At 41.6% G+C, this 24,500-nt stretch overlaps 1 protein-coding gene across 3 annotated transcripts in view; it reads left to right on the forward strand.

Moving 5' to 3' along the window:
- Window positions 1–1,568: 1,568 nt before the first annotated feature.
- The window catches only part of SIPA1L1 (signal induced proliferation associated 1 like 1), a 388,229-nt gene continuing 365,297 nt past the window's right edge, over window positions 1,569–24,500 (forward strand). For 2 of the 3 annotated variants that reach the window (XM_024218824.3, XM_026651467.2), the window contains exons 1-2: window positions 1,569–1,616; window positions 2,555–2,618. The gene's annotated coding sequence lies outside the window, so the exon portion shown is untranslated. Of the gene's footprint in view, window positions 1,617–1,674; window positions 1,798–2,554; window positions 2,619–24,500 lie in introns of those variants that run through there. The other variant, XM_026651466.2, reaches the window with a different exon arrangement.

Raw genomic sequence — 24,500 nt, forward strand, 5'->3', positions numbered from 1 at the left:
GTTCCCCATCTACACAATGAGGATAATACCACTTTCCTACCTTACCAGGGTACTACAAAGACAAATACATTAAAGTGTGTGAGGCTCTCTGATAATATGGTAATGGGAGTCATAAAAGCACCTCTGTGATGGGTTTGATGAGCACAGTTCCAACATCACAATCTCAACACCATGTTTTGTGCTAGACAGAGTATAACTATGCAAGGCAGTGACTGTCTCTTGTATATAGTGCCCAATACAATGGGGCCATGTGTTCATGTGAGACAAAACACAATTTAATCTCAGGATTTTGGGGCCCATCTCATGATTTTTTTAGGGTCTGACTCCTGATTTTTTAATCTTTTGAGTCCTATTGACTGTTGGAGACCCCTGGATGGGCACAGACCTCCCACCAACCTTACCCAGTAGACGGGTATTTGACTGGCCTGGCTGATTTTGTTATGGATTTGCCAGAAAAATAATTTAATCTGCTGGATTTTTTTTTACACGGGTCTAAAGATTTGCATTATCATTACATTACACTGGGATATCTAATGTTAAAAGTTTGCATTCAGCTAAAGATGCGGCAGTGTTCCCAATTCCACAGTTTAAGCAATAACAGATCAAAAGTATTGAAAATACCACAAGTGTTTGCCCACCAGGACACAAAGCGCACCACGGGTGTGTGAGAGGCTTTGAATCACATGAGAGTGAGGCAATGGGGAGGGATAGCTCAGTGGTTTGAGTATTGGCCTGCTAAACCCAGGGTTGTAAGTTCAATCCTTGAGGGGGCCACTTAGGGATCTGGGGCAAAATCAGTACTTGGTCCTGCTAGTGAAGGCAGGGGGCTGGACTCAATGACCTTTCAAGATCCGTTCTAGGAGATGGGATATCTCCGTTTAAAAAAAAAAAAAAAAAACGAGAGAGAGGTGTGATGATATCAATCTGATCTCTATGTGTGAGCTCTCTACTATCTGTTGGGGGCAGTGGAGTTGCCTTGTGGTTGGGGATGCATGGGGCTTGCCTTGTGGAGGGGAAGGTGCATGTCAAAGGTGGTATCCCTATTACTCAAGGATGCGGAGCCTAAGGGTTTTTTTCTTTTTAAACAAAACATACATTCAGATTGAACCAGCAGCGGTGACAACCCGTGCCACTGCCAGCCCCCGAAGGGCCCTGTGCGTGTCCCTAACGCACACTGCTGTTGACTACCTGGTGTAACTTCCCTGCTCTGCCACCTGTCCGCTCCTCCCCGAAATCCGGACTCTAAAGGCCTCTCCGTGGCCAACTCGGCTGGCTGGAGCCCGGGACCCTTCGGTCTCATCCCACCTCGGGCGCTTGTTGCGCGGCCTTTTCGCGCCGAAGTAGGGGGCAAACGGTCCCCGCGTGCGCCAGGGCTGGTCGGGCGAGCCCCGGAGCTACAGCGACACACCCCCTCGCCCTGCGCAGGCTGCAACCACCCCGCTAGGCCCAGCGCTTGGCCGTTGTTATAGTAACTGCAGGAAGGCTGCTCCCCTCCCCCCCTCTCGCGAGAGCTCCTCTGGCAGCAGGCGGAGCAGGCGCCGGGGTGAGCTCATCCCGGGAGCTGGGGAGGGAGCGCAGCGCGGAGGCTCCTGCAGCAGCCGCAGCAACTTTGTTGGGTGAGTTCAGTGCGGGAGCTGGGCAGGTAGCGCGGAGCCTGCGGGGGCAGGACACCTTCCTCGTCCCGCAGCCCCTAGCCTGGGGGGCCCTGCGTGGAGCTCGTCCTGAGCTGGAGCGAGGCATCCCTTTCCCCTTCCCGACCCGCCAGCCCGAGCCTGGGGAGAGTGAATGGAGCTGATCGTGAGCAGACAGACCAGACCAGACCGGCCGGCCCCGTTCCCAATTGAAAGCTGCCTCCTCCGCAGTCTTCAGAGTTTGGTGGTGGGGAGGGTCCTGGAGAGAACTGGCCACTCAGGAGGAGAGTTCCCTCCAAGCCTCTTAATTTAATCTCTTTATCTCCTTCCCCCATCCCTGGGTCAGTTAGACCCTGACCCCCAAAACTGCCATGTGTCTGTGGGGAGTCCTCGAGCCTTGCGTGGCCCTGATCCTGCGGAGAGCTTGCCCTTGCACCCCATCTCTCTGTCTTTTGCTCTCCCCCCAGATTTTTGTGGGGGAGGTCGTGGAGCGCTGATGTGTTGATTCTATGTGGGGAGAGGATCGCTCTTTCTCTGCCCTCCCTGCACGGCTTTAACAGCCCCAAGACAATCTAGGGGAAAAGTCCTGGGGCCAGGGGCTCTGACTGGAGCTGATTTCCGATGAGACAGAAGGAGGAGGAAAAAGAAGGGGTTGGACATAAGGATTCCTCACACTCAGTCACCCTGCCCCCAACTTAAACAAGGGAAGGAGAAGCAGCAATATTAACTTGGCTTTTCTACCCCACCTCCTGCTGCTGCTCCTTGGATACCTCCTTTTTCAGCAAAAAGTGACATGGACTTATCCGTCCCCCCTCCCAGTCTGGATGGTATTTTTCCCCTGTGAACAAAACCGAGGGAGGTGGTGGTGGAAGGAGGAGGTGCAGCAGTGATGGCTTTTGTGTATGTGTGTTTTTTCTCTTTAGGAAGGGGAACGTTGAGTGGGAACGGGTCTGAACGGTTGCAAGGAGGGGAAGAAAGGAAAAGGGGGTAAGTTCTTTAAGTGAACCAAGGCACAACCAAGGTTGTTCGGAAATGACAATAGGCAATGATGATTTAGGGAATATACCCATTACTTGTAGTACTGCATACACTATTTAATGAAATCAGTAAAACAGATTAAATACAAACAAAAAAAGAAATCTCTTAAATGAAGTCATCCCTTCTTTTTTTGGGTGGGGGGGGATAATTAGATTATAAGGCTGTTTCCACTATAAGAAGTGAGCTATTTGATGTTATAAGTGCACAAGTAGCATTACTCTTTATTCTTTTTGTTAAAAGCCAGCTTTGCTTTGTAGTTGTTTTGAATCAGTTTTGACACCACAATAATGATGATTAGCTCATTTGAAGGTAGTGCTGATAATCTAAATGTTTATATTGTTGGAAGGGGAGTGGAGGAATGAAATGTTTGAAGGTGGTTAATCTTTCCTTGAAGTCTGGAGAAGTGAAACACAGGGGATACCTTAAACTGGATCTCATGGAATAAAGTAGTTGCTGTGTTTGTGTTTGAGGAAAACCAGGTAAAGAGAGAAAAGAGGAGGGGGCAGACTTCAACCTCATTCTTCACCCTTTTCCATTTTATATTTTCAAAACTAGTGACATTGAATTCCTCACTGTATATCTTTTCATGAATAAAATATGCACATACGCGGACCAATCATAAGGTTGATCGTGTTCATTTAATGAGGAATGCACCTATTCGTTTCTGATAAAGCAGCAGTACAAAAAGGGAATTGCTCAACTTAAAGGAAAATCTCCTTGTGTAACCTTGACTACTGCGTGTGTGTGACTTTTTACATGGAGAAGACATTTTTTTTCTAAAATGTGTGTGTGCATTTCTGCAGTATTGCTCACAAGATTTCTTTAAAATAGTATCTGCACTGAATATTTTAGTAATGCTGTTTTTAATGAATCCCTTAATGCATGCTAGCCTAAGTGTATCTGTGAGCTGTGTCCTTAGCTGATAATACAATGTAAATTTGTTTTTGGGGGGCGGGAGGGGAAGGTGTCAGATTTCATTAGATTCCAGCTCTATCTGGGTGAACTTAGATTGGTGTTTCCTCTAGAAAGCAATCCTTTCATGATGAAACTCTGACTCAGACTCTTGACCATTGTGAATGCTACGTGGGAGTTAAGTGTTAACTTTCTTAAGTTTAAATCATGAAGCAATTTTCTAAGGAGAAAATAGAATTTTTTTCCATAACATTTGCTTGTAGTCAGCATAAGTGTTGATTGAATAACATGTAATTGTCGTTTTGTTTGATGGAAAGATTGGTCATTATTTTTCTATTTAGAAGGTGCAATCAAGCCAAACTAGCTCCTTTCCCCCCCTTCTTTTGGGGAGGATCAGAAAAGTGGAAATAATGAAGCAAAAGTTTGCATTAGAAGTCTCAAAGAAATGGTTTAAAAATTGTATTTCACTGTCAAGGCTTTCATGCCTTAGGCCATCAGATGTCATACCAGTCATTAAGTCAGAAACAATGTGGGAATTTGAGATTTTTTGCTGGTAATATAAAAAAACACATTGCATTTCCTTTTTTAATGAGTTTTTTTTAATGGGAGCCTTCATAGAGTTCAGGTAGTAGAAGTGTCAGAATTACATGGTAGACATTATTTGAATAATGAATTAAATCTTCATAACAATAGATAATTAGGAACAGAAAAACTTTTAAGTTGCCTGTGTAATTGGCTTACACATGGTCAGTTGATTAAGGAAAATGCACTTCGTATGTTGCTCAGCAATGCATTGAGTAGGTGCTACTGCTGTTATTTTATGTTTAGTTGTTAGTATTACTAGTTGAGATGGAAATACGAGGTTAACAATTATGGTTAAGTGAACTTTTTATATTGCAAAGTGACAAGCAGAATGGGGTCACTGGCTGTGACTTGAATGTAGGAATCTGCACAAAGGTGGGAGTTTGTGACTACTAGCAGGTGTAGATGTGAGCATAAGAATAAAGAAGTCTAAGAGGGAAATAACTGAAATAGAGAATGGAAATGAAATTTTAATTGGGATTTGTGCACTGCTGTATTCTTCATTGGTCTTTACTATTTCTGCCTTAACATGTCCGATCATCACTTCTTTGTTCATGGATTTTCTTTTTTCTGCTCTTTTTCTGTTTATCCCTCTTGGTCTAGCAAATGTCTTTATTGCTTTCTACATTTCTGTAGCTATTGTTTTAAGTCTATTTTGATCATGTGTCCAAAAATCTAACCTCCATTCCCCATGCCTTCAAAATGACTGAGAGGTTTTTCCTTGTCTATGAACTCTCTTGCCCATGGTATCTCAAGAACTTTATTTGCATTCTAATGTAACTTCTCTCCTCAATCTTATTAATATTTCTCAGCTCTTTATCTGACACACTTTTATTTGCAAAATTGTAGACTCTACTATTACTGAACATATATTTTATCTTACCAAAACAATTATTTAATTCTGTTTTTGTTCTCCTTAGCAAGAGTATTTGGTTCAGGAAGATCAGATTCTTGCAAACAGAGGAAAGCCAAGTGAAAAAAGGACAAGCCACTGAGAAAACACACAAGTTACTCTAGTATGTGAAAGAGTTGAGGCCCATTTCACTCTTTTGTATCTGCTTGCTGTATTATACTATAGTATATTGATTGTATAGAAGAAAAAAGCACAGTTTTCTCCATATCAATAGTTTAATCCCTTCAATAAGGGGTGTGCTGCTAACTATTTCAGTTCTTTGCGCTACTGGTTGGAAATCCAGGGTATCCCACTGTTGTGTGGAAACAGTTGCACCATTGCCCTCATCAAAATTTTGATCACATAGATTGGTTGGCTTTCTAATGTTGATATTTCCAGTGCTTTAAAAATTATTCTGATTGAACCTGCATGTTGGTTTGTTGGAAACAATATTTTATGTTGGTGTTTCTTTGGCTGTCGACATGTTAACGTGATTAACTTTTTAAAAATTTGTATGATAATTCCATAATATCTTTATGTCCTTGCTTTATTTACTTTGAAATAAGTGTTCAGATTATTCTTCTTTTGTTCACATGTGCAGTAGCTGAACTTTTTCCAGTGCTGTGCACTGTCTATCGGAAGGCAGGATGGAGGCTTTACTGTTCTGCAATTCCTCTTCCTGAAGACAGATTGCTTTGTTATTTCTATATAGTATCTAGTATGAAAATGGACTTCCACTAATTTCAAGTTACCTGCTATCCAGAAAACTGCCCACATTCTTTTCCAGGTTTTAAGAGACTTTGCCTAAAGCTTCTTTGTTAAAGGGGGCACAAACCCCAATCTGTTGTTCCTTTAGCAATGCAGCATTCTGCATTTAAAACTAATCATACGTTAAATATCCTTTTTGTTAGCGTGGAACATGTTAGATTGTTCCATGGTTTACGTTTCCAGGGAGATATGACTCAGTGGCTTGACTTCAAATAGATCTCTCTAAATGGGAAATTTTAAGTAGGTTAATCTTAATATATCAGTGAATTCATTTTAAATGATGGACATTAAGCTGAATTTGTTTAAAGTGGTATCTTATGGGATGTGAGAGGTTGTGGTGGTTCTTGTTTTTAATTAAAATAAAAACCCCAAACTGGGAGAGAGCTTGTACACTTTACTGTACACATGCTAGATGGATGCCTAAATATTATATCTTGAGGGTGCTGCTAAAAATGGCGATGGGACTATAACTATCAGTGAGTCTGAGTAGCAATATTTTAGTGCCTCAGACTGGTTCTAGCTTTTTCTAAGCAGTTGCTTTGTAAAACTAACACGATGCATAGCAGTTTCAGTTCTACCCCTGGGTTCTAGATAGCAGTCTTATACTTTGGTGTCAGTTGGGACAGGGGTTCTCAACCTTTTTCTTTCTGAAGTGCTTTTTCAAGATGCTATAAAAACTCCATGGTCTACCTGTGCCACAGTAACTGGTTTTCTGCATATAAAAGCCAAGGCTGGCGTTTAGGGGTAGCAAGCAGAGCAATTGCCTAGGTCCCTATGCTACAGGGCTCTGCCGAAGCTACATTGCTCAGACTTTGGCTTCAGCCCCAGGCAATGGGGCTTCGGCTTTCTACCCTCGGCCCCAGCGAGTCTAAGGGCTGGTCTACACTGGTGGGGGGGGGGGCCGGGTCGATCTAAGATACGCAACTTCAGCTACGTGAATAGCATAGCTGAAGTCGAAGTATCTTAGATCGACTTACCTTGGGTCCTCACGGCGCGGGATCGATGGCTGCGGCTCCCCCGTCGACTTCACTACCGCCGCTCGCGCCGGTGGAGTTCCGGAGTCGACGGGGAGCGCGTTTGGGGATTGATATATCGCATCTTAACGAGACGTGATATATCGATCCCCGATAAATCGATCGCTACCTGCTGATACAGCGGGTAGTCTGGACGTACCCTAATGCTGGCTCTGCTTGGCGGCCCCCCCCGAAACCTGCTTGCGACCCTCCAGGTGGTCCCAGACCCCTGGTTGAGAACCACTGAGTTGGAGGGAGACCTATGAGTAGCTGCAGAGACACTGGAGTCCTTTGTCTGTGGGCTCAGGAAGAGAATCCTGTATTGGCTTACATTTGGAAGGGTATCTACATTAACATAAGGGCTAGATATTTTTTTTCTTTTTAACATGGAAGCTTAAATTCTACAGAAGTTAATGAGTTTGGCCCTTTTTATTCAGCTTCCTCTTTACTAATACAAGTAGACAAGTGGGATTTTCAAACTCTGGATTGGGATCTACCATGAGCCTGTTTTGCTTAGTGTAACGTTAGCTTAGTTGTTCTGAAGATTTTTGTTTTCTTTGTGTGAATGTTCCTAAAGAGAGCGTCATTTGAATAGAGCAAATTAATTAATTAATTACAAAAAAATCTCTGCAATTGGTGAGTTTCATAATCACTAATGGATGATACTTTTTAGTGCTGTTTCAAAGAGATCTGAATATATAAAACCTCTGTAGATTTCTGTTTGGTTAGATCAAAATTCATCCTCGCTGCTTCTATTCATAGTACTTTTGAAACTTAAATGCCTGGTTCAGATGCTAGAATGATAAGTATCAGCCATAGAGTTGTATGCAGCTGTTCATTACTGACAGACTTATTATCGTAGTCCTGGAAAATGCAAGGTTCTGTAAAACAACTTGTCTATGTATAAATTATCTGGATTATTTTTGTGTTGAGATATGTTTTGTGTGTGTACTTTCAAAATAGCATTTGCTAAGTGTGTTATTGGGAGATGGGGGTGACCTTCTGGTTAGTGCATAGAACTGTGAGACAGGAATTCCAAGTTGTAATCCCAGCTCTGAGATAGACTCCTTCAGTGGCTTTGGGCACAGAATTATCCTCTCTGTTTTAATTTTCCCATCTGTAAAATCGGATAACATTTACCTCACAGGTGCTAAGGACTATTTCAGTGGTTTGAAAATGTAAAGTTTTCAATCAAATAGATCATGGGGAAAATCCCATCTGTTGGCTTTTAAGTATTGATAACTGATGTAAATATTACTGTCACAACACATTTGCCTTTAAACCAGTTTATTCTTCTTGTTGGTTTCTTTTGTTTTGTCTTGGTATGAAGTGCTAACTGTAGTAGAAATTGAGGACATCTATAAGGAGAAGTCATCTTTCAAATCTGTTTAAGAAGAGTTCTTTTACATTGAAACATAGTCGCTGCCTGTTGGTATCACAGTGTCAGTTCTAATAGTATCTTTCCTTCAGCCGGGAAAGTAAGCAAATATCTCGCTTCACATCTGTTGCCTACTTTGTTGCATAGCCAAGTACAGCTAATGGTTGCAAGAGGTGACACGTTGCTTGACGAAAACATGTACAAAAAATACATGTCGCTGTTCTGTCCAGTAACTACCTAGTTTTGACATAATACTGAGAAACTTTTAAGTTTTTGTTTTTGAAATTAAAATATATTTATTGTTGTTTACTTTATGACCTGTTTTGTTTCTAAGTCTTAAAATAACAAATTGCAGTTGTTACTTCCATGCTTAATGTAAAAGAATCATCTCTCTTTGTATTTCATATAGTCACCTGAAGTATACAGCGCAAATCTTAGACCTTTTGTAGCAAATATTTCAAAAAGAATGTGTTTTTCAACTTTCAACTTTTTCCAATCTCTCTCTGGTTCAGATAAATGATGGAGAAAAGTAATCACTAAATTATGAAGTGGCAGTTGTAGGAATTTCTTAGCTGTCTTTTAAAAAATCCAAAGCATCTTAGTAGCAAACTTTTTGTGGCTCAGCTAAAATGTTTTGTACTCTTTTTATGTGTAGTCCATTTTGTGTTTTTTTTTGCTTGGGATATCAGCAGTGACATCGATGGCTATCCATGTGCTTTAATTATGGCTGTGAGGTTGCAGACCTCTGTGGCAGAAATCCTGATTTCTTTTATCCACTGACATCTAGGAACTAAACACTTTTCTGTAAGAGGCCAATAATAAAACATCATGTTTTTTTAATGTCTGTCTTTGAACAGTGCAATAAAGTGAACTCTCAAACTTCTGAAGAGCTGATGCTTGCAGAATAAAGCAGACTTCACTTGCTGTTGCATTACAAAGGCGAGACCTAGTGTACCAGTAAAAAAAAAGAAAAGTAGATTAGAAATTAGTGGACAACAAATAATAATTTATATGCCCCTGAGAATGTGGAAAAGTAAATTCAAACCGGTGAAGACTTTTTTGAGAGGTATTGTCTCAGTGCAAATAGATATTTATTTTTTACAGATTCATATAATAACTAAGACTATCACTTCACAGGAAAACTATTATTTTGAATTTGATCACAGGTAAGTGTATCTTATAGTCTTGTTCAAGACAACACTTCTTTACTGAATTGGCAGTCTGAATTCTTTAGATTGTAAGAATGAACTACTCAGTTAAGGAGCAACACTGTTTGGATTCTATATTTCCCCTTCTCCTTAGTCCTTTTAATTAACCTATATTTGCATGGAACTGTTTAATTGGATGGTGGCAAAGGAGATATTTGTACATGTCTCATGTAAGTGGATACTGCACTCTGCAGAGTAAATGTTAGTGGGTCTGCCAGGTTTCTACTGAATACAATCCAGGCTTCTAGCATTAAATGCATAATTTTGAAATACTAAATTGGATTTTAAGCTTCTAGGCTATGCTGAAGGACTGAATAATTCTACAAGTTTTATATGTTTAATATTCTAATCCCTTAAAACAAAACAAACCTCAAAACTTCTTGACTTCATAAATTAGTATGTATCTTTTACAGACTACATTACATTAGCAATATTGTTGTAGTTTCAATTCTGAAGTTGGCTAAACCTTTTGTTGTACATATTTTGGTGACTTTTTAAAAAAAAAGTAGACCAGCGGTTCTCAAACTTTGGGGTCCTGACCCCATTTTAATGGAGTTGCCAGGGTTGGCGTTAGACTTGCTGGCGCCCGGGGCTGGGTCTGAAGCTGAAGCCCTGAGCTGGAGGGCTTCAGCCCTCTGCAGCAGGGCTCAGGTTACAGGCCCCCTGCCTGGGGCTGAAGCCCTTGGGTTTTGAGTGCTTCCCCTTCTCCCCACTCAGGGCAGTGGGGCTTGGGCTTTGGTGCCCCCCCCCCGGGGGGAGCGGCGGGGTTCGGGCAGGCTCAGGCTTCGGTCCCCCCTCCCAGGGTCGAGTAGTAATTTTTGATTTTAGAAGGGGGTCGCGGTGACAATGAAGTTTAAGAATCTCTAAAGTAGACCATTATATTACTGTTCATGGTTTTCAACAGCCTGAGCAAAGAATGAAACCTAGAGAACAACTTTCAAGCTAAAGCAAACTTGTGAAGGCAGAGAAAGAAAGCAATTTATTTGGCCAGTTCTTGTTCTTGCATTTCCCCTCTCCAGTTATTGAAAAAGGTCATGTCTGAATAAGGCTGTCTTCCTAACTGTCCCACTAGGCTTTCTGCTGCCTCCTGCAGTGAAGTCATCAGCCTGTATTTGACATAGCTTTGTTTCCATGGAAGTTACTGTGATGTCAAAAAGTCAGCATTATATCTTCACTGCAGTATCCTGCAGAAAAAGTAGAGGTGATCTTTATTAAAACACCAGTGCCTCTCTTAATTAGAAAGAGGAAATTATGAAATATATACAAAATGAAAATGGAATTGTATGTTTTTTCCTAAGATGAAAAGATGGTTTTTTGTTTTTGGTTTTTTTGTTGGCTTTATTAAAGGCTTGTCTACGTCGGGAAATTGACTACAATAGTTGTTAGGGAATAACTCCCCATGTGGATGCACTTACTTGGGATTAAGAGTGTTTTTCCGGTTTAGTTTAATTCAATTTGGAAGCAGATTAAGCTAACCTGGAAAATGGCACTCTGATTTCTGAAAAAGAGGGTATGTTTAAACTACCACTTATGTTGGTATAACTTATGTCGCTCAGGGTGTGAATAAGCCACCTCCCTGAGAGACATAAGTTACAGTGACCTAGACGCCGGTGTGGACAGTGCTATGTCGGCGGGAGAGCTTCTCCTGCCGACATAGTTGCTGCTGCTCATTGTGGGTGGATTAATTAAGTCGATGGGAGGGCTCTCTCAGTGCAGCTGTGCCTCTGTAAACTCTCTAGTGTAGTCATACCAGAGTGTCCACACAGGAAGATATTGTAGAATTGCTATTCTGCTTTAAATTCACATCTTAATTTATTGCAGAATAACTCACTCCTGTAGTCAAACCCTTAATCTTTAAACCTACTTAGATTTGTTTGTCGTTTAATAACTCTGTCATGACATCCTTTAATATGAGCACTGTGGTACAAGTGTTTACTTTCAGATGTGAAAAGAGAATTTTAAAGAACTATCAGTATACTAGGCTAAATAAAAAGAGAGACTAACCTTTCTCCCCCCCACCCCGAATGCTAAAGGAATTATCTGTTTGTGACAATAAAATGGATATTATGGATTTAATCATTCACATAAATGTTGATGTGGTCAAGATTTTTAAACTGAGTGATAACTTAAAATTACTATTAAAACAAGTGAATAGCAATGAACAGGTAACTCTTACATGACAAGATTCAATCCATCCTAGTTAGGAACACTGCTTTGGTAAAATATAACTAGTCAAAAAAGCTATTATATGTTGACTGCCAGTTCGGTCAAACCCCAATATTTACAAGTGAATGCTTTCACACTAGAAGCAGCTGAAAGGACATTTTGCAATTTTCTGTAGTTGGACAACTACCATTTTATTCCTTTCTTTTAATGTGTTTAATTTCAGCGTCTCATTACTTACAGGGAGATATTTATTTCAAACTGCCAACAGGTTTATTCCTGTCAAGGACAAGAGAACACACGTTGCGGACGTGCTCTTCAGCTTGCTCAGCACCTGATACGGTATACAGTTTTCAGAAAACTGGAATAACAAATACTTATTTCAGACCATCATCTGTGCAAAAGCGGGGGGGGGGGGGGGAGAAATATGAAAGTTAGACTTTGGTCTTGTTCGTTGACTTTTTTATTATTTATAATAATTGAATTTCTGTAGTGCACAAGCAAGACTGATCACATACAGTCCCGTCATCTATAAGTGTACAACCAAAGAAGACAAATAACCCTGTGCAGGATTGGAAAAGGAAGAGATCTTGGGTATTTATGATTTTTAAAATAGCAAATTTGTATATGTTGCAAGTGTCAAGTATTCCTAATTACTTTTAAGCCTAGCCTTTATTAATTGGTTGGTTTCTCATGGATGTGAAAGCAGAAGGCTAGGAGATTTAAAGATGGAGCAGACAGTCGCCTTACAAACAAGTTCAGGGAGAAGACGTAAGGGGCACTGTGGAAGACGATGTTTGTGTGGGAAGCTGACAGATGGTCAGTTGAGACCAGCATCTTGGGCAGATTGGGGCATGCATGATGCTGTAAGAAACAAGCAGAGAATTAGGGAGGCGAACAGTTGTAGAGGAGAAGAAGCTTGAAGTTGATGTGGTGAAAGGGGTATCCAGGGAGAGAGTGAGAAGTCAAGGAAATTATTTTTTGCAGCTGTGTTTTGAATGGATTGGAGAGTGGAAATATGGGTGTTAAGGAGACTGGAGGTGGTAATGAAAACAGGAGGTGATGAGAATTTTGTCTGTGGTCTCCAAACTGTGGGGCATACCCCCCCCCCCAAGGGGATGTGGAGGAAAGTTTGGGGAGGGCGCAGCAGGGTCCAGGCTAGCCCCCATGAGGCTGTAGCTCTGCTCTGGCCCCATCCACAGCTCCACTCCACCCCCTGCTCCAGCTGCAGCTCCGCTCCACCCCACTCCCACCCTAGCTCTGGCTCCAGCCACAGCTACACTCCACCCTCTGCCCAATTCTGGTCCCAGCCACAGCTCCACGCTGCCCCCTGCTCCATTGCCAGCCCAGCTCTGCCTCATTCCCTCTCTGTCCCCAGGCCAGCTCCGCCTCTAACCCCAATTCCTCCTTCCCCAGTTCAGCCCCCAGTTCTGTCTTCAGCCCAGTCTCCTCTGCTGAGCCAACTGTGCAGTAATTTGGGGGTGGGAAGGCACAAACAGATTCCGTTACTGGTAAGTAGGGGGTGTGACAGTAAGAGTTTGGGCACCACTGGTCTAGAGAAAGAAAAGATAAGATCTTAGAAATGTTTTGAAACAAGAAGAGATGAGATGTGGATACAGCCTGAATGTATGGGGCAACAGAAATGGAAGAGTCAAATGTGATCACAAAGTTACAGGCCTGAGAGATTGGGAAGATTATCGTGTTAATAATGATAAAGTGGAGAGTAAAGAGAGTTTTGGTGGAAAGATCAGGAGTTTAGCTTTGGCCACGTTAAGTTAAAGTTGACAGCAGAACATCCAACATAAGAGAGCGGAGAAACTGATATTTGGGTCTTGTTGGAGGGTATTGTGGGTTTTGTTGTATTCCAGTAGTAGAAGAGGAAATTTTTGAGTCATTTGTGTAAATATGCTAGTTGAAACTATGTGAGCTGAACAGATCATCCAGAGAGAGGGTGTAAAGGAAGAAGAGATGGGGCTAAAGAGATGCTTTCCCCCTGGTTTCCCTGTGGTTCCCTCTTGGAGAGTGAACAGAGAGGTAGGGGAATGGAACCCCCCCCCCAATGAATGCTGCAAAGAACACAATCAGTCTGGAGTTTGGGCTGTTGCTTCTCTTCAGATTCTTGCAGGTATCTCCAGCCCTAGCTGATTGCTAGGCCTTGGTCATATAGTAGAACCTTTACACCCACAGCTTCACATAGGCCTTTTCCTAGTATGATTAGATGACGTAATGGCTAAAACACATATGTCTTCTTACACTAGAGCTATTGCTATCACCAGTGATGCAGCCCGGTGATGATAGTACATTTCTGCAAAAAATACTAGTGTAGATACTAGTTTAAGGACTCTAACGCTGTTTAATGGTTTCTCATTTACAGTTATTTTAAACAGATCTGGGAATTAGATATTCATCTTGAGGTACTAGGTATAAAGTTATAACAATGGATATTGAAGAAGGTATATTTGTTTTTGTGTGACCTTCTGTACTCCATTTACCTTCTTTACATGGAGCAAGAGTAGAGTTTCTGATGCAGGGCTGTGCTATTTCAGTAACATTTTACAGGTGGCAACAAAAGTTCTTGGCTGTGCTACAGTATGTGGGTGTTACATGCATATGCTTGCAGCTAAAATACTTAAGCACCATTGAGAGCTAACATTTTTAAAATCAAGTAATTATATGCACAGTATGATGCAGAGTACCCCTGTTTAAGTTGTGATTGGTTTATGCATCTACGCTGTTCAGCTGTAGCTGATAAATGAGGTAAAAAACCTTTCCATTTTAGGGGCTTAAAGAGATGTTGCCAAATAAAAAATTCTTTTTGAATGCATGCATATTTTTTTAAAGAAAACGGATATCCGTACTTGTGTTATTAATAAGTTATTGTGTATTGTATTTGCATCACTTGATTTCAATGCAAATATTTCTATTTAAAAAATAAGAAATAGCAACAGGTACCTTCTTTGCTGTCACCTTAATGCTCAGGTGTAGGTGAAAAAAGATCTTGACATTTTGGAAAATCTTTTGACCTCTTAGGTCGACTTAGGGCTGTAGTGTAGACATGCTCCTATGTCCACATTACCCTCCTTCTGTCGGTGGTGCGTGTCCTCACCAGGAGTGCTTCCACTGACTGAAGAGGGGAGTATGGTGGGTGAGAGCCATGGCTCTCAGCTCTGTGTGGCTCCCAGCTGGGAGTGGGGAGCCTCCTGGCTGCAGCCTGGTTGGGAGTGGGGAGCTAGGAACAGCTGCTGTCCAGCTTTATTGTCAATTTCATGGCTCCATGCTGGAGCCATGAAAATGACAAGACAACCAACAGCCAATGTAAGTAAGGCAGTGTCTACAAAGATGCTGTGTTGCCCTAACTACCCTGACACACATTCTATGCCTCTCATGGAGGTGGAGTTATTTTGTCAATGAAGTAGGGAATTACATTGGCAGGACAAGGCATACTGACATAATTAGGTTGATGTAAGCTACCTTACATTGACCTAACTGTGTAGCATAGACCAGGCCTTAATCAAGTGTCTGGTACTGAGAGCATAAGGCAGCAAAGCTTGGTGTCAGTGGAGTGCATCTTTTTCAAAAGGCAGAAACCAAAGCTGTGCTAACCATGAAGTGCCACTGCTGTTTGGTTGAAGTCTATATCTGTTGGTCCTAAAAGTCATTCAGGTGTATATGCGCAGTATGGGCAAAACTTGAGGATATGAGTTATCATTGTTTCTAATTCAGTTATTAACTTGTATTTAAAGGTTTCTTTACTTTGGAAAAGAAATCAAGTAGACTGCAAAGGTCCATAGCTGTACTATAGTGTAACCCTTCACAAATATGTCTGACGCATGGTTATTAATGATGATTGAATATTTGTTTGCTGTGTTGGTCCCAGGATATTAGAGAAACAAGGGTGGGTGTGAATAGCTATCTCTGGAATTAAACACAACAGTTGTTTTGCACAACAGTTTAAGATAAGAGAAGAATATTTTACTAGGTTTAAAGTATAAAGAGAAATGAGATTAGCCGACTAATTGCCAAATTAGAATTTAGTCAAGACCCCGAAGCTAACATCTGTGTACTTTGGAAATCTCTTGGCACTTTCCACATTGACTTCATGTGCTCAGGACCCTTGTTCTACATTTTATCCAGAAGGTGGCATCTCCTACAGCATATCATATTGCCTGGTGGCCTCATGTTTGGGTATTGGTTCAGTATTGAGTCAGCCTGATCTTGTTCACTTATGAGTGCATTTTGAGATGGCATTTCTTTCTTTTGTTTACATTTGTATAACACACATCATTATAGCACCTCTCACTCATTAAAGAGTTTAACCATCACAGCATCCTTGTGAAGTATGGTTATAGTATTTTCCCGATTAAAAAAATAAGCATACTCAGACACTAGTGTTGTGTGACTTGCCTGGAGGGTGCACAGATAAACTGCAGAGTCAAGAATAGAACTCAGAGTTACTGACTTCCATTCTTTTGCCTGATTAGTGACTAAGATTAGTAGAATAATGTTCCAACATAATATGTGGTGGTGCTACAAAATGCTATATTAAGTAACTCAATAAACTACTTTGGGCTTTCTTTGCCTGCTCAGACTCCCATTCTTAGTTTGATAGTAAACTATTGTCATACATCTTGAGCTGTAATAATAAAGTGAGAGACACAGTATATAAAACTGCAGAATGAACAGAACAAGCTGATGCATGCAACAAATAGGACCATGAGGAATCTGTAAACCTGAAGTGCATTTATAAGAAACTGTCAAACCAAAGGCTGTTAGAAGTACATGTGTTTTAAAAAATTAAACTAAATAAAGATATAACTGGGGTAAACATCCAATAAAGACTGGGAAGTTTTGTTTTACAAGTTGCATTTTGACAACCTTTCTGTGTTCAAGAAGAGTTGTATTAAATTAGATTTAAAGTACTGTCTGGCTGCACTGAAATGTGTAGTCTATTAAATCCCTGTGCTGAGCCTTGTTAAAAATGACAAATGAGCCTCATGTTCTAACTCAACATTTCCCCCATTTTAGTTGGTAGCTTACTGTATGTAAATGCTTGGATAGTATTGTTTTTAGTTTTAAACCCCACTAGCACAACTTCTTACATTGCTGGAAGCACATTCTCATAAAACATGTTGAGATGGCTGTATTTCTGGAAACAAATTGCTATGCTGCATGGTGACTTGAGGGTTGGTTTAACTCAAACATTATTATAGTCTTAGGTCTGCACATGTCATTCCTCTAAAGTTTATTGGGAGTACTGGAGAAGTTCACAAAGAGATTGGGTGTTAATTTTCCATGGAAGTCTATTCTGAATGCTACCAACTGAGAAGTATTTTATATGAGATTTTGTTTCAGTGAAGCACCTATAAGCTGATATTTTTGTTTTGCATATTTCTGTCCTCAAACTGCAGCATGAGTAATCTCCATTTCTTAAAGTGTTTTGCTGTTAATATAGAAGAACCTTTTTCATTTTCCCTGAGTGGAGATACACAGGCTGAAATGTGAAAGTTAGTAAGTATGCTTTTGTGGTTCTGTACACCCTGATCCCTTGCCTAAGATCTGATACAGAACTCATTGAAGTGAAGTGGTTCCAAGACCTCCTCTATCAGCACTTCAATCTGGGACAGTTCCTCAGATGTGGGAATCTCCCTCACATGGTCTGTGGTGTAGACTGATGCAAAGAATACATTTAACTTTTCTGCAATCGCCTTGTCTTCCTTGAATGCTCCTTTAGCACCTCAATTGTCCAGTGGCCCTACTGATTTTTTGGCAGACTTCCCGCTTCTGATAAACTTAAACATTTTTTTTGTTAGTTTTTGTCTTTTGTTAGTTGCTCTTCAAAGTCTTTTTGGCTTGCATAATTATACTTTTACACTTGACTTGCCAGAGTTCATGATCCTTTCTATTTCCTCAGTAGGATTTGACTTCGAATGTTTAAAATATGCCTTTTTGCCTCTAATCACCTCTTTTACTCTGTTTAGGTCCAAGAGAGGAATATAGTTAGTTTTAACTACAATGCTACTGTAGTGGGTTTCATTGGTGTTTCCCCTGCCCACAAGGATGTTAAATTTAATTACATTATGGTCACTCAGCACGAGCAACTCTGTCATTCCTATATATTTTATACCCTGGTATTACCACATCCCATTGATTATCAAAATTCCATCCACTTTCTGTGATGCTTATTATATCCATATCATCATTTAATACCAGGCATTCAAGTTCACCCGCCTTAGACTTCTTGCATTGTATACAAGCACTTATAAAATTTGTCAATATTTAGTTGTTTACTTTCATGTCAGGGTTTTGGATCAGAGGCTGGAGCTGGAGCATGGACCAGTAGGTTTTTGCCCGGAGCTGGAGCGGAGCCAGAGCGGAGCAATTCAAAAATTTGATTGCTCCAAATCCCTGCTTCATGTGATGTAATTGAATGAGACTCTTTCATATGATTGTTTCCCTTCAGTTCCTACCTGTGTTTTATCAACTTCTGTCCTTTCTTCGTTAATGCATCTATCTAGATGTCTTGAGGTCCACAACCTTCATAGCCGGTAGGCAATTCACCATGTGGTTTTCCTGGTCAACACAAACCCAACTACTTGTATTTCTCATAATCAAATCCCCCAATTATTATTACCTGTCTTTTTGTAATAACTGAGGTCCCTTCCCCAGGAAGGGTATCCTCAGTGTGAGAGGAAACCATGACATCATCTGGAAGTAGGATCCCCAATATGGGATCATTTCCCTCTGCTCCAGCTTGATGCTCTCCTTCCTCAAGACATTCATTCTCCTGAATATCACAGAGGCTGTCATACTGGGGGTGGGGCCATTTTACTGTGTCCTGAAAAGTCTTGCGTATATACCTCTCTGTCTCCCCTAGTTCCTCCAGTTCAACCACTCTGGTCTCAAGTGCCCATCCTGTCTCTCTGAGGGCTCTGAGTTACTTGCACTAAAGGCGCACATACACCACCTGCCCACAAGGCAGGTATCATACATGTTGTATTGAGTGCAATAAAATGGATAGCCCCCACTCTGCTGCTAGATGTCTGCCTGAATTATTTTAACTTCTGCGGCTTTTGGGGGGGGCTGGGTTAGGGAAGTGTGCATTGGCTTAAGTTTAGGGAATATTAAGTGTATTTGGCTCTCACACTCCCCCTCCAAACAGGAGTTTTGTGAGGAAGTTTACTGCTCCTGTTCAGTAGCTCCTCTGGTTGCTTTGGAGATGGCTTTTTAAACCCCTGTTTTACCTGAGTAGCCCTGTCCCCTGGTTAACAGATCCTAAAGGGATTAGGGATCAAAGCCTTGTTAAGAAGCTCTCAATCTTGCCTACCAGGCCCAGCTAGGCTCAACACGACACTCCCTCCCCACAACAGACCACATTATAAACTTCCATTAAGCAGACACATTTCAAGCAAACTAACAAACAACAAATACCCCCCAAAGCCCACGTTGTTGCTCCTCCTTCGCCTGGAGAACTCCCTTGCAAAACTCCAGCTTGCTGTTTCTGTTCCCTAGCTATCAAGAATCTATTGTAATGTTGCTTATCAAGATATTTTAAGCCAGTGGTCACCAATCTGTGGGGCATACCCCCACTGGGGGAGTACAGAGGGACACTTGGAGGGGCATGCAGCAGGACCTGGGCCAGCCCCCATGGGGGGGGGGGTAGGGAGTGTCATGCCCCCAGCTCTGCTTTCAGGCCAGAACTGGCCCCAGCTCTCGTTCCACCCCCAGTTCCACTCTGCCCCCCGCCCAGCTCTGTCCTTATTCCCTCTCTGTCCACAGACCAGCTCTGCCCTCATTAACTCTTTGACCCCAGATCAACTCTGTCTCTAGCCCCAGCTCCTCCCCCATCGCCAGTTCAGCTCCCAACTCTGCCTTCAGCCCAAGCTTTGCTGCTGAGGAAGCCTTGGCTGTGCTGTAATGGAGGAGCTCTCCCCGGTGATAAAGCATGTCTGCACTGCCCATGTCACAGCGCTGCCGTGCTGTAACATGGGTAGTGTAGACATACCCGAAGTAGTTACATGCTAAAATAAACTGTTTAAAAAAACATTTAGATCACAAAATCCAACATTTAAAAATTAAGAGCAGATTTATGGATGTGTATGCAACCTTAATTCAGACCCCTTCAGTATCTTAATTCAGATACTGTTTTTTACCACAGCATGGACATAAAAGGGAGTAGCACTAAGGTTGTATGGGCAGCCATAAATCTGGCATTTAACTTTTGTATGCTTTACTTTTGCAACTTAAATAATCTTTTAATGTAGTTTTTTTAGGTTATGTGTGTGTGTGTGTGTGTGTGTGTGTGTGTGTGTGTATGTACACACAGCAATGTAGTCGTGTAAAATCCAGTCAGATTGTTTAATATGTGCCAATACTTTTAATGTTATAAATCCTAAGGCTTTTTGAACAACTGTATTTGCTGAGCTACATGATCTCTGAAAGGTTGTAAACAAGTTTGGATAAAGAAAAATAAGCTACGCGTAAAACATTTAAAATACCTTCTGTGTTTGGGGTCTGAAACTAGTGTGGGTAAGTATATTTTAAAAATCAGACATTTTCTGGGATGCTTTGTACAACCACAAATGCACAAAATTGTGTGTGTGGGGGGGGGAAGTTTTCAGCTGTGATTTTCAGATCCTTGGTCTCTCAGGATCACTATTGGTATTTGATCACCACCAATGGTTATTTTTCAGTCTGGAAAGAAAGTCCCTGCTTGCAGCTTTCTGAACAGACCGGAGTTCCTAAAGATGCACGCGTCATGCACCTTTCCCGACCATCCCACATTGATGTCAGTGAAATGGCCCCTGTGATCCACCAGCACTTGCAACACCATTGAGAAGTACCCCTTTTGGTTTATGTACACTTTGGCAAGGTGGTCTGGTGCCAAGATAGGGATATGCATTCTGTCTATAGCCCCTCCGCAGTTAGGGATCCTCATCGCAGCAAAACCATCCACTATGTTCTGCACATTGCCAAGAGTCACTATCCTTCTTAGCAGAAGTCTGTTGATGGCCCTGCAAACTTGGATCACAACAGATCCCACAGTAGATTTACTCACTTCGAATTGATTTCCCACTGACTGGTAGCAGTCTGGCATTGCAAGCTTCCACAGAGCTATTGCCACTCACTTCTCCACTGTCAGAGTAGCTCTCATTTTAGTATTGCTGTGCAGGGCTGGGGAAAGCTCTTCACACAGTTCCTGGAAAGTGGACTTACGCATTTGAAAGTTCTGCAGTCACTGCTTGTCATCACATAGCTGCATAACGATGCGGTCCCACCAGTCAGTGCTTGTTTCCTGGGCCCAGAAGCGGCGCTCAACCATGTCAAGGTGATGCGTGACTGTCGTCAGCAATTGCAAATTGCTCCACTCTGTCTTCCAGCAGGGCTGCTTGCGTGGCATCACATTGTTCTGTGCAGCAGCCCCTGTACCGGCTGTGTAAATATTGTAGGCTAAGGTGCAAGTTGTTTGTAATGCTCACAACAACAGTGTACAGCTGAGTGGGGTCCATGCTATGGCAATGCACGGGTAACCCAGGCTTACGAAAAAAGGTATGAAAAAGGCTTGGTTTGTTTGCCATTTATTTCAGGGAAAGGAGGTAAGTGCACCATGGGAGGCTAACGCCATGTTCCCATAACCACCCGTGCAAATGTTTTGGTCCCATAAGGCATTGCAAGTCCAACCCAAAATTCCACTTGTCTACATGCACTGTGGGATAGCAACCCATAGTGTAATGCTCCGTCCGTCAATGCAAGCCCTGCTAGTGAGGATGCACTCTGCCGACACAATGAGTGTGATGTGGACCCACAAGACTGACTTGCTTAAAGCGGAGTCTTGATGTCGACTTACTTAAAGTCAACTTAACTTTGTAGTATAGATGTGGCCTTACAGTGAAAAGCCCTAATCATGCAAACACATTTGGTTGACTTTGATAACATGAGTAGTTCTATTGAATTAGTGGAACTACTCATGCTTAAAGCTTGGTAGGTAAGTGTTTGCAGGATTGGGGCCTATATATCTGATCCAGTGTCCACTGAAGTAGATGAAAAGACTCCCATTGATTTCTGTGGGCACTGGATCAGGCTGTCAGCAGATGAGACAAAGCAGAGAGTGATAAGGGTGGTGGTTGACCAGTCATGTTAAGTTAAACATATTTTCTTTTGCAAGTAGGAGAGGTTGTTTCCAATTGTTTAAAACATGCACATATATGTTTATACTGATGTTTTTTTTGTAATCAAACTTATGGTGGTTACACATACGGTGCTTTTGTATCAGGTATACTACCCGGTTCCAGCACACTAGACTACCCCCTCAACTCTTCCCCCCCCCACCTCTTTCACCAACTATCCTCTCCTACCCTATTAGTTGTTGACGTTTGTCTGCTGTGTGAATTATTGCCGTGTAAATAGTGTTAGTAATTGTCTACTTTAATATATCTTAACTAATTTAAGGTTGTGTATTTTCTTCAACTGTTTGAGACATGGTCCTTGAAAAAGAATATATTTATTATGAATGGAGCTGTTAGGGTCCATTAACTGAGCGGAGAGGCTAGCATTTGGAACAAAGATCCCTGAACATAGTCAAAATTCTTCTTGTTACAAAACAATCTGGAAAGACTATCACAGGGATCCTGTCGGGGTGGGGTGTGTGGATAGGGGTCGGAGCAGTCAGGGGACAGGGAGCAGGGTGGGTGGGTAGGGGGTAGGGTCCTGGGGGTGATTAGGGATGAGGGTCTCTGGCAGAGGAGGTCAGGTAACAAGGAACACGGAGGGCCAAAGCAAATTTGATATAACGCGGTCTCACCTATAACACGGTGAGATTTTTTTGTCTCCCGAGGACCGCGTTATATTGGGGTAGAGGTGTATAAAATATTGTGCTCTGACTGTTGGGCAGTACTAGGTCTTTCCCTTAACAGGCAATAGTGCTCCTTTGTGGGTTCCTTCTACTACCTGCCTGGTCTGATATCCAAACTCTGGAGTCTTTGGTAAGTATTTAAACAATAAACTTAATTGCAGAAATGAAATCATGAACATGGGCTCTGTTGGTTCAGGCAGAATCATGGTGGGGCAACCTAGCTAGCAGATAACTCACCAAGAACTGGTAACAGTGTGTATGTATGTGTGTGTGTGTGTGTGTGTGTGTGTGTGTGTGTGTATATATATATATATATATATATATATATATATATATATATATATATATATATATATAAAAAAACAATTGACAATCAATAAACACCTTAACAAATCAGGAACTGTTGCTGGGTAAACTAGTAATTGCTGCTGCGCAGAGTAAGACTAGTACCCTTCACATGAATCATAACTAGAGTTCCACAGTTTCAGTTTTTACCTGATAAATTGCTAGGTTTTTTTAATTAAAGAAGTTTGGTTTTTACTGAATTACACCCGTTTATCAATCCACTCAATATTTTTTCAGGTTCTTATTTTTGTTAAACTCTACTGCTTTACGTGATTGTTGTATCCTGCAGCTCTGCAATTGAAGCAGTTCAACAGTGTAAAACACAGAACACACACATGGTGGAAGTTGGAAAATCAAGCAGTATTTATATCACGCCAAGATTGGCTCACAAGGAGATGCTGCCCGCCTATTTCTCTGCATCCGTTAAATAATCAGTCTTCCACAGATAAAGATAGATAAGTTAAACATGGTACAAAAATACAAATCTATGCCTGAATACCAACAAGAAAATAAGCGCTTAGAAATTTGAAAGAAAAGTAAAGATGGGAATCAAGAGGATGCATTGCATTGCAAGTACTGCAGCATTGAGGTCAGTGCTCGCACTGACATAAAGGAACGTGTCGAAAGAAGCAACACAAGAAGCTTAAAGAAGAAAGTGAGCTTCGGGATAAACAGTCAGTATCAGGAGCTTTCATCAGGGTTTTAATGAAAGAGAGAACACAGCACAATTGTGTCAATGAAATTGTGTGTGCTCTTTGCTTTGCTGGACAACCACGGTTAATTGCAGAGGGACCTACTGATGACTTTATGCAACAATACTGTCCAGCAGCAAAACCCCTTTCTAATGCAGACAACCTCACTTTGAAGCATCTGAAAGAAAATGATGATGCTTTAGTATCCCAACTGATGGAATGAATTGATGGAAATGTGGTGTCTAGTCTAATTTTTGATGAGTCTCCTGATGCTTTAGACTGTGTGATTCTTGGCCTTTTGTTTGTTTTTTGATTTCAAAGCAAATAAATCTGCATTGTTTTGTGCTGATGTGATATTCATCCCCTCTGCTGACAGCCATTTTGTTGATGCAGCAATAACTAACATGTTTGAGATGTACCAAATAACCTGGGAAAATGTGGCCACAACTAACACGCATTCTGCTTCCTACGTGACGTAAGTTTGCATGGGAGATTAAACTCAATCAGAAACTGGAATTGCTACATATTACCTGTCCTGATCATCTGATTAACGTTGTTGTCAGCAGCTACTGCTACAGAAGAAATGAAAGACATGAAATCTTGCATTGTTGGGTTCGGGGCTGTTTTAAGCATGAGAACAAGTTAAAGGCTTTGTTTTACACAGTGCTAAACAAGTGCAGAGCCTACTACCAATTACCTATCCTGTTGATCCACATTGGTGGATGAGCTTGTACCTCACTGTCATGTAAATAACACATGGACTGTGCTAATGCATCTCCTAGATCATCCTGAGTTTGTTGGCTCTTAAGCAGAACTTCTCAAGAGACTGGCAAATAACTAAAATGAATGCCAGATTCTGCACATGAAGGTAATGTTCATTGTTGAAAACTTGGAATCACTGTGTGACACAGAAAACACCGGAGTTTTTTCTGACTCCTGCCAACACATTTGCCAATACAGACATTTGCCGGATCCTAACAACCAAAATCTCAGTTGAATTGAGCACAAAAGCTGCAGGAGAAACATACA

The sequence above is a fragment of the Terrapene carolina genome, unplaced genomic scaffold (genome assembly GCF_002925995.2).
Source record: "Terrapene carolina triunguis isolate 2854851 unplaced genomic scaffold, T_m_triunguis-2.0 Scaffold96, whole genome shotgun sequence".
NCBI classification, from domain to species: domain Eukaryota; kingdom Metazoa; phylum Chordata; order Testudines; family Emydidae; genus Terrapene; species Terrapene triunguis.